The following is a 13,648-nucleotide window of genomic DNA, read 5'->3' on the forward strand; positions in this document are numbered from 1 at the left end:
ACGGGGACTAACATGATGGGGCTGCTACCAGAGTTTGTCTTGTCACCTGGTAACAGAAGAAAACATAATTATTTGACAAGGTAATGTATTGTCTTTTAAGACTGAATGAATGTGGAGATGCTTGATATATATATATAGATATTTATTATCATACCTACCGTGGTGCTTAAATAAGGATCTCACTCCTTACGTCTCTCTATCTTATTGACAAGCGGGGCCTTAAGCTGAATGCATGTAAACGCATTTGTTTGTCATAAATCAGGCACTTACCGTAAAGAGTCAGGTGACATTCTGCAGCCTATGGATGCAGGGGGGAGGGACTCAGCTGAGTCTATATATTCTTCCTCCACTGGGTGTTTTCCTCTTTACTTCACAAATCCCCCCCACCCTCCCGATAATTGTAATGTTGTTTAACCATATTTCCTATGACTGAGGAGACACAGTTGGCGGGAGAGCTCTTGCAATCAGTGGCTAATTCACACGGTGCTACTACTGATTGGCCGCGCGTCACTACCCCTTTGAAGCACCCTGGCTCTTGGTCCCTTTTTGTGTGGGGGACCCCTCAACCTGCCTTGTGGGGGCACGGCCTTTTGAGCCCAGAGGGGAGTAGTCAAAATGCCGGCAGATTTAGAACCGACCAATCGTAAAGGACGATGTCCTGGGACCAGTGCTTAGTGCCCGTGGCCGTACAATGTTAGGTTTTGCCATTAGTCGTTAGCTGATTGTGATTGCTCTCCCCGCCACCATACTTTCTTAATTTAATAAACTGTGACCTGTTTTTTACCAAAATCAAGTTGTCAGTGTGATTATTTTATAGATAAGGTTTTAGGTGTTACATTAAAGAGTAAAGAGATTTGGTGCAATGAAGATTCAAATCAATAGTATGCGGTTTAATACACAGTACAGAGATACTCGTCCCAAACACCTATGAGATTCTCTTATCTGCATCTGAATGTGACATTCATGTAAATGTAAGATAGGAGGAGTACAGCATTTCCATCCCATTACTGATGTGTTCTAGTAAATAAATGGCCGTAGTATATGCGAACGGCTGTAAATTGACTCACGGTACAGATTCTGTTTCCTACTATTCGCATTATAGACGGGATTAACAATCTGGTACCACTGTCTGTCCGGAAAAATAAAAGTAGGGAAAGTGTGACATACATTTATCTGTCTCTCTCTCACCGTCTGTCACTCTCTCTCTCTCTCTCTCTCTCTCTCTCTCTCTCTCTCTCTCTCTCTCTCTCTCTCTCTCTCTCTCTCTCTCTCCCTCTGTCTCTCTCTCTCTCTCTCTCTCTCTGTCTCTCTATCCCCTCTGTCTCACTCTCTCTCTCTCTCTCTCTCTCTCTCTCTGTCTCTCTATCCCCTCTGTCTCTCACTCACTCTCTCTCTCTCTCTCTCTCTCTCTCTCTCTCTCTGTTTCTCTATTTTCTCTCTCTCTCTCTCTAAAACTTATTTTATACCTGCATTATTCCCTGGAGAGGAGAGAAAATGCTAATTTTTTGAGGCACGAGAGGAGCTGCCTTGAAGCCTGGTCAGTCCATCATTATATCACTTAATATTACAATTTGATGACAGTCACAGCCGTGGTGCACTCTTTCCTCTCAATTGTCCCATAAGACCAAAACTGAAGGTTTGTCCACACACTCTATTACTGTAATATATACAGCAATCACCCCAGGTGTATTATATACCCAGCAATCACCCCAGGTGTGTGTTCAGCTACCCAGCAGTACCGATCCAAATTAAGCGGTCAGAAGGTTTTAGCAACCAGCAGAGAGGTGCTGCTGCAGCTACACCCCACAGAGAAGTGTAAGCAGCTTCTGGTAGGCTGGTGATGGAGCTTGGTGGTGACACTGATTACCCACCTAAAACTGGATACGTTTAGTTTGGTTTGGCCAAGCGGGGAAATTAGGATTAGTCAGTGACAACAAGTTGCTGAAAACCAGCGACACTCATAAAGCGCAATGGAAGACGGGGCGTCACAGCACAGATGGGGGCTTGTCGCTGCTTGAGTTAAAGTTTTTGTGCAATCAATGGCGAAAAGTTTTTCATAGTCTGGTTCTCTTGGATTGGTTGTCACATAATAGGTCCACGTTCCAGTATCATATCTATATTACTATGGTGGTAATCCTCGTGGGAAGCTGCATAATATCAGTGTGGGGTCTTGTTTCATTCTCTATATAAGTTTCTGTTAAATGAACTCTTCAAGACAAATTTGTAAACCAAATCAAAATTTAGTTTTTTTATTAAGACCAATTTATTAATTTTTCCATTAAATTATGTTCTCTCGTTCTGCTGTATAATGTATAGTAACCTGGTAATAACCTGCGGGGACAGACTGTGGCCGGCTTATCCGAGTCCCATGGAACTTGTCCTAAAGATTTGTTGTGTATAATTTATTTCTCTCTGTATCTCTTTCTCTAGATTATCAACAGAAACCTGCGGGAGTGGCAGCCGCAGCCAGAAGCACCTTCTCTGTTAGTATCTATATGGTTTATTCCAGGTACACATACATTCTATACGGTTCTAAAGAGGAACATTTGTGTATTAATCAGTGCTGTCCATAGATATATCAGGAAGACTTTAAGTCCTGTACTGGTGACTCCAGACAGGCTCTGTCTATACTGATCCAGTAGCTCCAGAAAGACTGTCTATACTGTTCTAGTAATTGCAAACAGGCTCTGTCTGTACTTTTTCTAATAACTCCAGAAATATCTATTATTTACTGTTAAATTGTTGCTCACCCAACTTAAAAAACATTGTATAAGAGAAACCTCCAGATAGGAACTATGACAATGGACCATGTCAGTAACTCTTGTGAATAGAAGACATAAATTTAAATAATAATATTTTCCGGTCCTTTAGGAGTTAACCTGTGGAGCAGGCTACCACGGATCCTGCAGAAGTAACATCACTGATTCCAGAGATGGTGAAGGCTGAACTGGTGAGTCCATGTCATCAGCCCCTTCCTCTATGTTATATAAAGTGAGATCATATTTACTGTCAGCAGTAAGACATTTGTACCTGTTATCTCTGTCACAGGTCATCTTTTGTTACTACTATACATCTTGTACCAGAAAGAAACGTTCCCATCCCAGGAGAGGGACAGATAGCGAAGACGCTCAGTGTGCTTATAACATACGTGCTCTGACCCTACCTCACCAGTTCTCCTGCACCACACCAGAGCTCTCACTAGTATAGTGCATTGACGTGGAGCAGGAAGCCAGTAACGGCAGTGATTAGCATGATAGCTGGGTTGGTTACAGTCATTACCTTGAGGAAGGACTTTTTTTCCCTACAGGCTGTAAGCTCTCTAATACCACTTTCATACTGCCGCCCCTGCAATATTCTGGATTTTTCAAGCCAGGTTTTTGCTGTGTCACAGAGTATTCCAGCTCAGAGACCCCGTTCACACTGCACCGAAGACCTGGGAATTTCCTGGGTCGACCCCATTCATACTGAAATCGGGTCTGCCCTGGCAATAAGTGTCAGTCATCACAAGAGGAGCTTTGATTGGCTGAAAAATGGTGAGGTCATTTAAAGGGGGATTTTTTATTTGCACACAAAGAGGAGGCCAAAGGGGGTGGTGACTGTTCACAGCATTGCTTTAATCATGGCCTGGTTCATTGTGTTTTTTGGCTGTTCTATAAAGCAAATGAGAGCTTGATGCTAGTATTGTTGCTATGTTATAGTACACTCTTCCTCTAGCCAGTGTGCCATGCTTTCTCCTATCTCTCTTCTCTGCAGCATTGGAATGACATCATCCTCCAGCGTCCCTAATCCCTCCAATCAGCTTCTTTATGTGAGACCCGGGTAGAAAAACCCGGTTCGCACCGTTCACACAGCAGGCGACCCGGGACTGACACGGGAATAACCCTGCAAAAGTCCTGGGTCTAATTCCCGGGTCATCAGACTCAGATTTTGCACTGACCCCCTTTTACACTGCGCCATGACCTGGGTCATCGGAGCTCACCCGACAAAAACCCGGGTTTTTTAGGCATGTGAATGGGGTAAAAGCCGGGCGTACATTGCAGCAAGACCACTGTCAACAAGATTGGTGGCCAAGATCCAGGCGCTGTGGCCAAGCAGCCAGTTTACCTATGGCTTACACTAGTGTCTGTTAGTACAGTTGGGTGATGACCAGACACACCTATCACATTTTCCAAAATGCAGGATATGAACTAGTTGATTTCAATTGGACTATTAGCAGATAATGTGTTGTTCATTTTGGGGCAACATGCTGCAATATTGGACCAAATGATCAATATCGTAGCATGGTCAGCCAACTTTATAGCAGTGTTTTATTAACGTGTCCTTGATGGTCTGTATACCTTCTCTGGTCTCACATCTCGAATCATCTCCATGAAACCTACAGAACATATTTATCACTCGTCTTACACAAACCTTCCATCCCAAACATCTAATGACTTTCCTAACTTCAGTGGCTGATCTTGTGTCTTCTCATAATCCCACCACTCCTTTGATTTTCCTTCAGGAGAGGCAGCTGCACAATGCATCTAAGATAAAAGAAGATAAATATGCTGCTTTTCAGGACTAAGGTGAATTATGTTCCTATTATTATTTCAAAATTATTGCAACTGTTCATCCCTATAACAGAGTTTCTCTTTCAGATTGCTATGTAACATCATTATACCACCAGTGCGGTGGTCTGGTAAACTGATCTTCCCCACTGGGATACTGCTTCTGTTTTTTTATATAGTCCTGCGGATGAATGAGGCTGTTAACATAAAGTGCCAAAGCTGCTTATGAGGAGTCCTGTAAACCGTAGAACTCATCCTTAGTCCCTACCTTGGTCTCAAGACGCAGGGCCCAATCGCAACATAATGGATGTGCACAATAGCAGAACGGGTGCAGGCTCCTCTACCTGGTTGGTCTACTCCTTGTCCTCCAGTCCATACGGTGTAGATGTCCTGCTGCAAGGAGGCAGTGACCAACAAGAGAGGTTGTCGTTCTCTGTAGAGATCCATTTGTCCCAACTTGCTACAGTCTTGAAGCTTTCTCAGTGAGTAAAGGGGTGTTTGGTTGCATGATTGGTACAGAGCTCCAAATCTCTGTACTAATAACACAGCCATCCCCCATTACCCACTGAGGTATCTATCTGCACCAGCACTTAATAAACCGCTTGAACTGTTTGTTTCATACTGTCATATATTGTTTTAGCGCTACAGCTTGGAACTGGAGCTGGGCATGAACTTGCCACAACTCAGTGCACTTCTTGTGGTTTCACTTTTTGGCACTATGGTGACAGTTTACAGTTATAAACAATGACGTAACTCATCTGTGGACAAATTCTAGAACACACAGGAAGGTTTTATTGCTTTACAAAATGTTTATGATTCTTCATTACTCACTACACTGTGCTCCACCTCTTCTAAGTCTGGTTCTAAGGGCATCCAATATGTAACACCAACTGCAATAAACTCAGAGGACAAGCATATTGTAATTTCTCAAAATACATTATATGTGTAAAAGCTGCAATATGGGATTTCACAACAGAAAAAAAGCAACAAACACTGTGTATTATACATGAAGGTTTATTATGTTTAATCCGTATCCACAAGTAGAATACTTAAAATTGTGCTGTTGTGGATAAGGCTGAAAATGTCTTAATCTATTAATCAATCATAATATGCAAAGGAAGAATAACATTATACCACCACTATGATTCAATGTAGGGATCGTGCTTTTGGAATCACGTGCTTTGTTAGATTTGTACCTAGAATTGAAGCCAAACTTTCCAACTTGGTCTCATCAGGCCAGATAATCTTTCTCTACTTGATGAAACGGGTCTTCCACATGCTTTCAGACAAATTCTAGGCAAGATTTCATGTAGCCAGTCTACTGTTGTCCTATGGATAGTTTCTATCAACTCTGCAATAGCAGACTGAACTGTCATTACTGAGTTGCCGGACTCCTCTTGTTGTCTACCCTAACAAGTACCCTTCTCGGAGTGATATTTTGTTTTGTTCTAGACAAATTCACAGTTGTGCCACATTCTCTCAATTTCTTTATGATGGATGTGAAAGTGCTCTGGGGTATGGTAAACATTTTTGAAAAACTATCCATAGGACAACATTTTTGAAAGCTCCTTATAACCATCTTCTGACCAGTGCTTCTCATTAACATGTTTTATTTGAATTTTCTTTGATCTTCATGATGAAGCTGTAACCAACTGTAGGACCACTCACAGACAGCTGTGTTTATTTTCAGATTACATGTAACACTAATTGTATACAGGTGGGATCCAACTACTTATGTGACCTCTGAAGACAACTGATTACACCAGGGTTTACTTAGGCAAAATGCTCAAGCAATCGTTGACTATTTTATATTTGTCATTACTTAAGAAAAAGGTTTAGTTATTTTGTTTTGGCATTGTGGAAATTACGTGTTGATCAGTGGTAGGGATTCCGGAATAAATCTATTATGATTCTATGATGTAAGAAAGTAAAATGTGAAAAAATTCTAAAGGGGTAAATACTTTTTATAGCCACTTTTTTTGCAATCTATCAAAAAGAGATTGCACAATAGGGAACATGAAAATCTTGTGTTTTACCCTGTGATAATTTTATGACACCAGTTACATTTCAAATCCCCCCTCCAAAATCCTGCACTTGCCCCTTCCACTTCAAGGATACTGGTCATGCATACTGCAGATACCCCAGACTGTTGGAGACAATTACACTGTTTCAATGTGAGCATATGTCTGCAACTCTGTATAGTCAGTCTAGTCTGTGAATTATCTATGGCCAGGGGATTTGGGTTCTGGAAGTGAAGCTTGGGAAGGAAGACTGTTTTCAGTACAGAGGAATGCAGTTGTTCAGGGTATTCCATCTCCTATGGACAGTAATGTGGATAAAAATGAAGCACCTAAATTGATAGCTGTGATTCAGGTCCAATCAGGTGCCTCATTCAATGCACAACTTGGGCCTGAGCCATTAAGAAGCGTATCCTGCGAATGGGTGCCTATCGCCAGCACAAAATACACAGTGCTTGCCCAGAACTGGGCAATACACAGTAGAACGCAGCCTCGTCCAAGTCACCTCTGAGCGCAAAGACACTTAATACAGCCACCGATGTAGGGGAGAGAACAGGGTGGGAAATGGGCGGTCTCACGCAGGCATTATACAGTAAGGGCGTTCTCGTGCAGTCATGTCCAAGACAAACTCAGGCGCAAACAGACGCACGCTGGTTTTCTGCTGTATCTCTTGCTCGAACTGGTGGGCTAGTTTAAGTTCCGAAAACTAGTGCGCACGGCTGAGTACTGCCAGTTCTCACCTGGTGTAAAATTAAAATTCTTTTGCAGAGTGGGAAAGGCCGCACCTGGCAAGGGACACACCTCATTACAATAATTTCAAATCTCGTTCATGCGCTGCTCTGCAAAATGAGGTGCATCATTGCGCCTACTCTGTAAAGAGCAAGGAACCGAACGCCCTGACTCCACCAAACACCACCCCTTTGTGTGCAGATGTAATTTCCTCTATAAATGTGACCGTTCTGCCCTGCAAACCTATAACATTAATTGAAACTGCAGCTGCAAAAACCACTGCGGTTCCAGAGCTGCATTTGTGCCGCCAAACCGCCAATTTGCCCATCGTAAATCAAGAGGTTTTTTTTAATGCAGTGATGGCTGAATGATTCCAGAATCACCTCCACAACTCTGTAACCTGATTGGAAAAACACTTATTTGTGGCAGTTTGTGCAGAGAAATAGCGCTTCTGTTAAGATATGTAAATTCTATTGTATTTTATTTGTCTACACCGTGTGCGTGTCTCCTTAGCAAACTAATAGTACACAAACGTTTGCGTATAGAAAATGACATTAAAATGATGTTTGCCTAGGCTTATGCGATTGTGAATGCGTATTCTGCAGCTACAGACACTTTTACAATTAGTAAACACATTACTCTGGCTTGAAATGATTTATATATTATGCTAAATGTTTTCTATGTTCTTTTTAATTAATATCAGCATTTTTTATTACAACTTTTTTTTGTTCTGTCTCCTTTACCTGATTCATAGGAGCTTCTTGTAAATGCGGCCGATAATTATGTGATTCAGCAATACTTCAGTTGCAAGTGCAATTTAAATATATAAAACTAAACCTTTTTTTGCAATATGTTATTTCAGCTTTCTAGGGCCTCTGTCTCCACGCCTGCCGAGTTCTGGGGGCTGTAGGAACAGATTCAGGTCTTGAGTCCTCTGCTCCCTTAGGCTCAGGCTCACAGGGGGGTCAGACACAGGAACAGGTCCTGGAGCCGCGGTGAGCAGCCGATTCAGTATGGCTGCCAGGGATGGGCCAACCCTATTTATAGCTATAAAAATGCTATCCAGCTGGAAGTGGGCAGATGCGGGTGGCTGCGGTACTCTCCCGGGAAGTGTGATCTATCTATCTATCTATCTATCTATCTATCTATCTATCTATCCCATATCTATCTATCTAGCTATCTATCTATTATATCTATATCTATCTAGCTATAGAGATATCTATCTATCTATAGAGATATCTATCTATCTATCTATTATATCTATATCTATCTATCTATAGAGATATCTATCTATCTATTATATCTATATCTATCTATCTATCTAGCTATAGAGATATCTATCTATCTATCTATTATATCTATCTATCTATTATATCTATCTATCTAGCTATCTATCTAGCTATAGATATATCTATCTATTATATCTATCTATATCTATCTATCTATCTATCTATCTAGCTAGCTATCTATCTAGCTATAGAGTTATCTATCTAGCTATAAAGATATCTAGCTATCTATCTATTTATCTAGCTATCTATCTATTATATCTATATCTATCTATCTATCTATCTATCTATTATATCTATATCTATCTAGCTATAGAGATATTTATTTATTATTTCTATATCTATCTATCTCTATCTATCTAGCTATAGAGATATCTATCTGTCTATTATATCTATATCTATCTAGCTATCTATCTATCTAGCTATAGAGATATCTATCTGTCTATTATATCTATATCTATCTAGCTATCTATCTATCTAACTATAGAGATATATATCTAGCTATAGAGATATCTATCTATCTATCTATTATATCTATCTATCTAGCTATAGAGATATCTATCTATCTATCTATTATATCCATATCTATCTATCTATCTATTATATCTATATCTATCTATCTAGCTATAGAGATAGCTATCTAGCTATAGAGATATCTATCTATTATATCTATATCTAGCTATCTATCTAGCTATCTATCTAGCTATAGCGATATCTATCTAGCTATAGAGATATCTATCTAGCTATAGAGATATCTATCTATATATTATATCTATATCTATCTATCTACCTATCTATTATATCCATATCTATCCAGCTATCTAGCTATAGAGATATCTATCTAGCTATAGAGATATCTATCTATCTATTATATCTATATCTATCTATCTACCTATCTATTATATCTATAGCTATCTAGCTATCTATCTAGCTATAGAGATATCTATCTAGCTATAGAGATATCTATCTATTATATCTTTCTATCTATCTATCTATTATATCTATATCTAGCTATCTATCTAGCTATAGAGATATCTATCTAGCTATAGAGATATCTATCTAGCTATAGAGATATCTATCTATCTATCTATTACATTTATATCTATCTAGCTATCTATCTATCTATCTATTATATCTATATCTATCTATCCATCTATCTATAGAGATATCTATCTATCTAGCTATAGAGATATCTATCTATTATATCTTTCTATCTATCTATCTATTTATATCTATCTAGCTATAGAGATATCTATCTAGCTATAGAGATATCTAGCTATCTATCTATTACATTTATATCTATCTAGCTATCTATCTATCTATTATATCTATATCTATCTATCTATCCATCTATCTATAGAGATATCTATCTATCTAGCTATAGAGATATCTATCTAGCTATAGAGATATATATCTATATATAGATATATATCTATATATATATATATATAGTATATAGTATATACACTCACACGCACACTGAAATAACTTTGCATACTTATTACAGCATAGACGTGAATAGCTAGCATGAGAGCTAAGGTAAAACTTATATATTCCCAAAATGTAAATATTTCATGATACAATGTCCTTCCGACCCAATGCCTTACTATTGTCTCCCATACCCCCCTATAGCCAAAGTAAGGCTGCAGTCAATTTTACATCAGATGTAAAACCAAGGAAATCTGTCCTATGACATTAACAGTGATGTTTGCAGGCACAAGATGAAACAGATGCTTAATAGCACGTTAACACGGCTGGTGTGACTTTTAATACATAATACACCATCAACTCTACAGATTGTAATCGTTTATTTCTCCTGCCCCTACATAATGAACCAGCTTTTATCACAGACCATCTACAAAATTGTACAGAAAATTTGACATTTCAAACATGCATAATTTTTAAAAGCGGGATGATATTCATGTAGTCTGATGGAAACCTTTGATGATGTCCTGAAAGTTTTCTAGTGCTGTGTTATAACCACTAGAGATGTATGAACACTTCCCCTGGCATTATAGTAAGTGATCTGTGCAGAATGTTCTATTATCTTGTCAATCTCTCTGCTCAGTGACTGCCATTATAATTCAGTCTAAAGGTCCCTGACTTTTTCATAAAGTATGAATAACACAGATATGGGTGTCAGTAGGGCCTGATAAAGGGTTTCCGGTACCCTAGACAAATACACTCGTAGCACTCCCGAAGCCACCACCACCACCAATGTATAGGTCTATAGTATTCTCCAGAATTCACATTTAGATAGATTGTGTTGTTCTCTCTTACCTGTTCTTGCAGCTTTGACTACCTGCTGTTCTCTCTTACCCGTTCTTGCAGCTTTGACTACCAGCTGTCCTCTTTTACCTGTTCTTGCAGCTTTGACTACCTGCTGTTCTCTCTTACCTGTTCTTGCAGCTTTAACTACCTGCTGTTCTCTCTTACCTGTTCTTGCAGCTTTGACTACCGGCTGTTCTCTTTTACCTGTTCTTGCAGCTTTGACTACCGGCTGTTCTCTTTTACCTGTTCTTGCAGCTTTGATAACCTGCTGTTCTCTTTTACCTGTTCTTGCAGCTTTGATAACCTGCTGTTCTCTTTTACCTGTTCTTGCAGCTTTGACTACCGGCTGTTCTCTTTTACCTGTTCTTGCAGCTTTGATAACCTGCTGTTCTCTTTTACCTGTTCTTGCAGCTTTGACTACCTGCTGTTCTCTCTTACCTGTTCTTGCAGCATTGACTACCTGCTGTTTTATCTTACCTGTTCTTGCAGCATTGACTACCTGCTGTTCTCTCCTGCTTGTTCTTGCAGCTTTGTTGTTGTCTAGCTGGCTTCTGGTAAGTTGGTGTCTTGTTTTGAAAATCTGGAAAAATTGTATCGTAATGCAAAATGGTAACAAACCCTGAATGATTAGGCTCTCTAAAGGCACTTTTTGTGTTCAAACACAACACGCCATTATGGCAAGATAAAACTACCCTATAGCACAGGCAAATACAGACAATAAACTATATGAGAATTTGTGGTCAAAGAGCTATAATCAAATACACATATCTACCAGCCCCGCTGACTAGTATTTAGCCATTTCATCAACCCCAAGCAGTCAATTCATGACCCTTCCAGCAATTTCATCACCCATCCCCCCAAACTGATTCGGGAGTCATCCAGATATACCAGGAGAATAGGCAAATATGGTCTACACCTGTGAATGTTCTGGTGAATTGATTGAATACAACTTGGTTCTATCCCCACTCACTTCAAGTTAGAGATGGTTACTGACCCCCGTGTTTTGGTTTTGTTTTTGTTTTTGGATCTGGATTACCTTCGTGTTTTGGTTTTGGTTTTGCAAAACCACCCTTGCGTGTTTTGGTTTTGGTTTTGGTTTTGTTTGGTTTTGTTTTGCTATTTTTGAAAAAAATAAAAAAATTTTGGTCTAAAATAACCTAATTTAGTGCTCCACTAGTTTCTTAGATAAGTGAGGTAATTCTAAAACTAATAAATTATGAAAAAAACTGTTTAATCCCTGGTAGGCCGTCTTTAATTCCAACACTTGTCTGCAAATTATACAGACAAACCTGGTTGTCTACCTCCTCCATCTTTGATTATTGGCAATGTAGCCATCGTCTTTGGGTGTATATTAGACCCTCCACTTGTAGTTGAATATAAAAAAAGCAGCATGCACAGACTGTGGAACTAGAAAGTAAAATTAAATGGACCACGGTAGTTTGGTGTCTATCTATGCCCTACCTGCCCTCCACTTGTAGTTGAATATAAAAAAAACAGCCTGCACAGACTGTGGAACTAGAAAGTAAAATTAAATGGACCACATTAGTTTGATGGCTATCTATGCCCCCCCCCCCCCCCCCCGCCTTCCACTTGTAGTTGAATATAAAGAAAGCAGCCTGCACAGACTGTGGAACTAGAAATTCGAATATACAAAGAAATGGACAAAGGCAGTTTGGTATCTGTCTGCATCAGATCCCCTCTCCACTAGGAGTAAAATAGAAAACTATTCAGCCGTTATATAATCTAGAATATAAATAGAAATTGAGAAAGGCAATTTGGTATCTGTCTGCATCATAATCATTAACATCCTCATTAGCGCCCTCGTCACCTCCACAAATCTCCCCCTCATCCTCTTCTATTTCCAAAGTGGCATCCTCAATTTGTGTATCATCGGCTACACTCGGGCTGTTCAGGAACACATCAGCAGAACTGCTGAAAGGGCCCTTCTTTATGGGTACACTAACAGAATGCTCACGATTAGACATACCACTGTTGGATGGACTCTCCACAGGGATTGGTGTCATTTGTGAATCAGAGCAAACATTATCCTCTAATGCCTTACTGTTATCTTGCAGCTTGGCTTTGAAGCGTAACAGTAGTTGTGCACCAATTGTAGGCTCGGTAACTTTTTGGGATCTGCCACTAATAGCCAAAGGTGAAGGCCTCATTCTCTCTTTGCCACTGCGTGTGTAGAATGGCATGTTGGGAAAAAATTTTTTATCGGCACTTAACTTTTGCTCAGTAACACTTCTTTTTCACTTCAACACAGTAAAAAAAAAATTTGTTTTTGTTTTTTGGACTGATTTCGAAACACTGTGTAGTTTGACATTGCCTTGCCCAGATGACGTACTGGGAACACTAACATCAGGACTGGTGACAGAACCTGGTTGCTCATTCTGCTCATATGTGGACTGCTTTGAATCCATTATCAGCCCAAAGCACTTGTAGTGCTAAAAATTATTTGGTAGATACTGCTGACAGATAGTAATTTTGACAGCCAGAAATATTTATGCACAATTATGGGCGACACCCCAAAAACACTGGGGAGTGCTAAAAATTATTTGGTAGATACTGCTGACAGATAGTAATTTTGACAGCCAGAAATATTTATGCACAATTATGGGGGACACCCCAAAAGCACTGAGGAGTGCTAAAAAGTATTTGGTAAGATACTGCTGACAGATAGTAATTTTGACAGCCAGAAATATTTAGGCAAAATAATAGGGGACACCCAAAAAGCACTTTTGAGTGCCAAATATTGAAAAAAAACTCCTCTATCCTCCTCTCTTCTCTAGCG

At 39.6% G+C, this 13,648-nt stretch overlaps 1 long non-coding RNA gene across 1 annotated transcript; it reads left to right on the forward strand.

Annotated features, from left to right (window-relative positions):
- LOC142143036 (uncharacterized) lies at positions 1-5,143 on the forward strand. Its single transcript, XR_012689473.1, has 5 exons — positions 1-80; positions 2,431-2,483; positions 2,872-2,950; positions 4,502-4,565; positions 4,638-5,143. It is a non-coding gene; the product is annotated as an uncharacterized LOC142143036 (long non-coding RNA).
- The last annotated feature ends 8,505 nt before the right edge of the window (positions 5,144-13,648 follow it).

This window comes from Mixophyes fleayi, chromosome 3 (assembly GCF_038048845.1).
Source record: "Mixophyes fleayi isolate aMixFle1 chromosome 3, aMixFle1.hap1, whole genome shotgun sequence".
Taxonomy (NCBI): Eukaryota; Metazoa; Chordata; class Amphibia; order Anura; family Limnodynastidae; genus Mixophyes; species Mixophyes fleayi.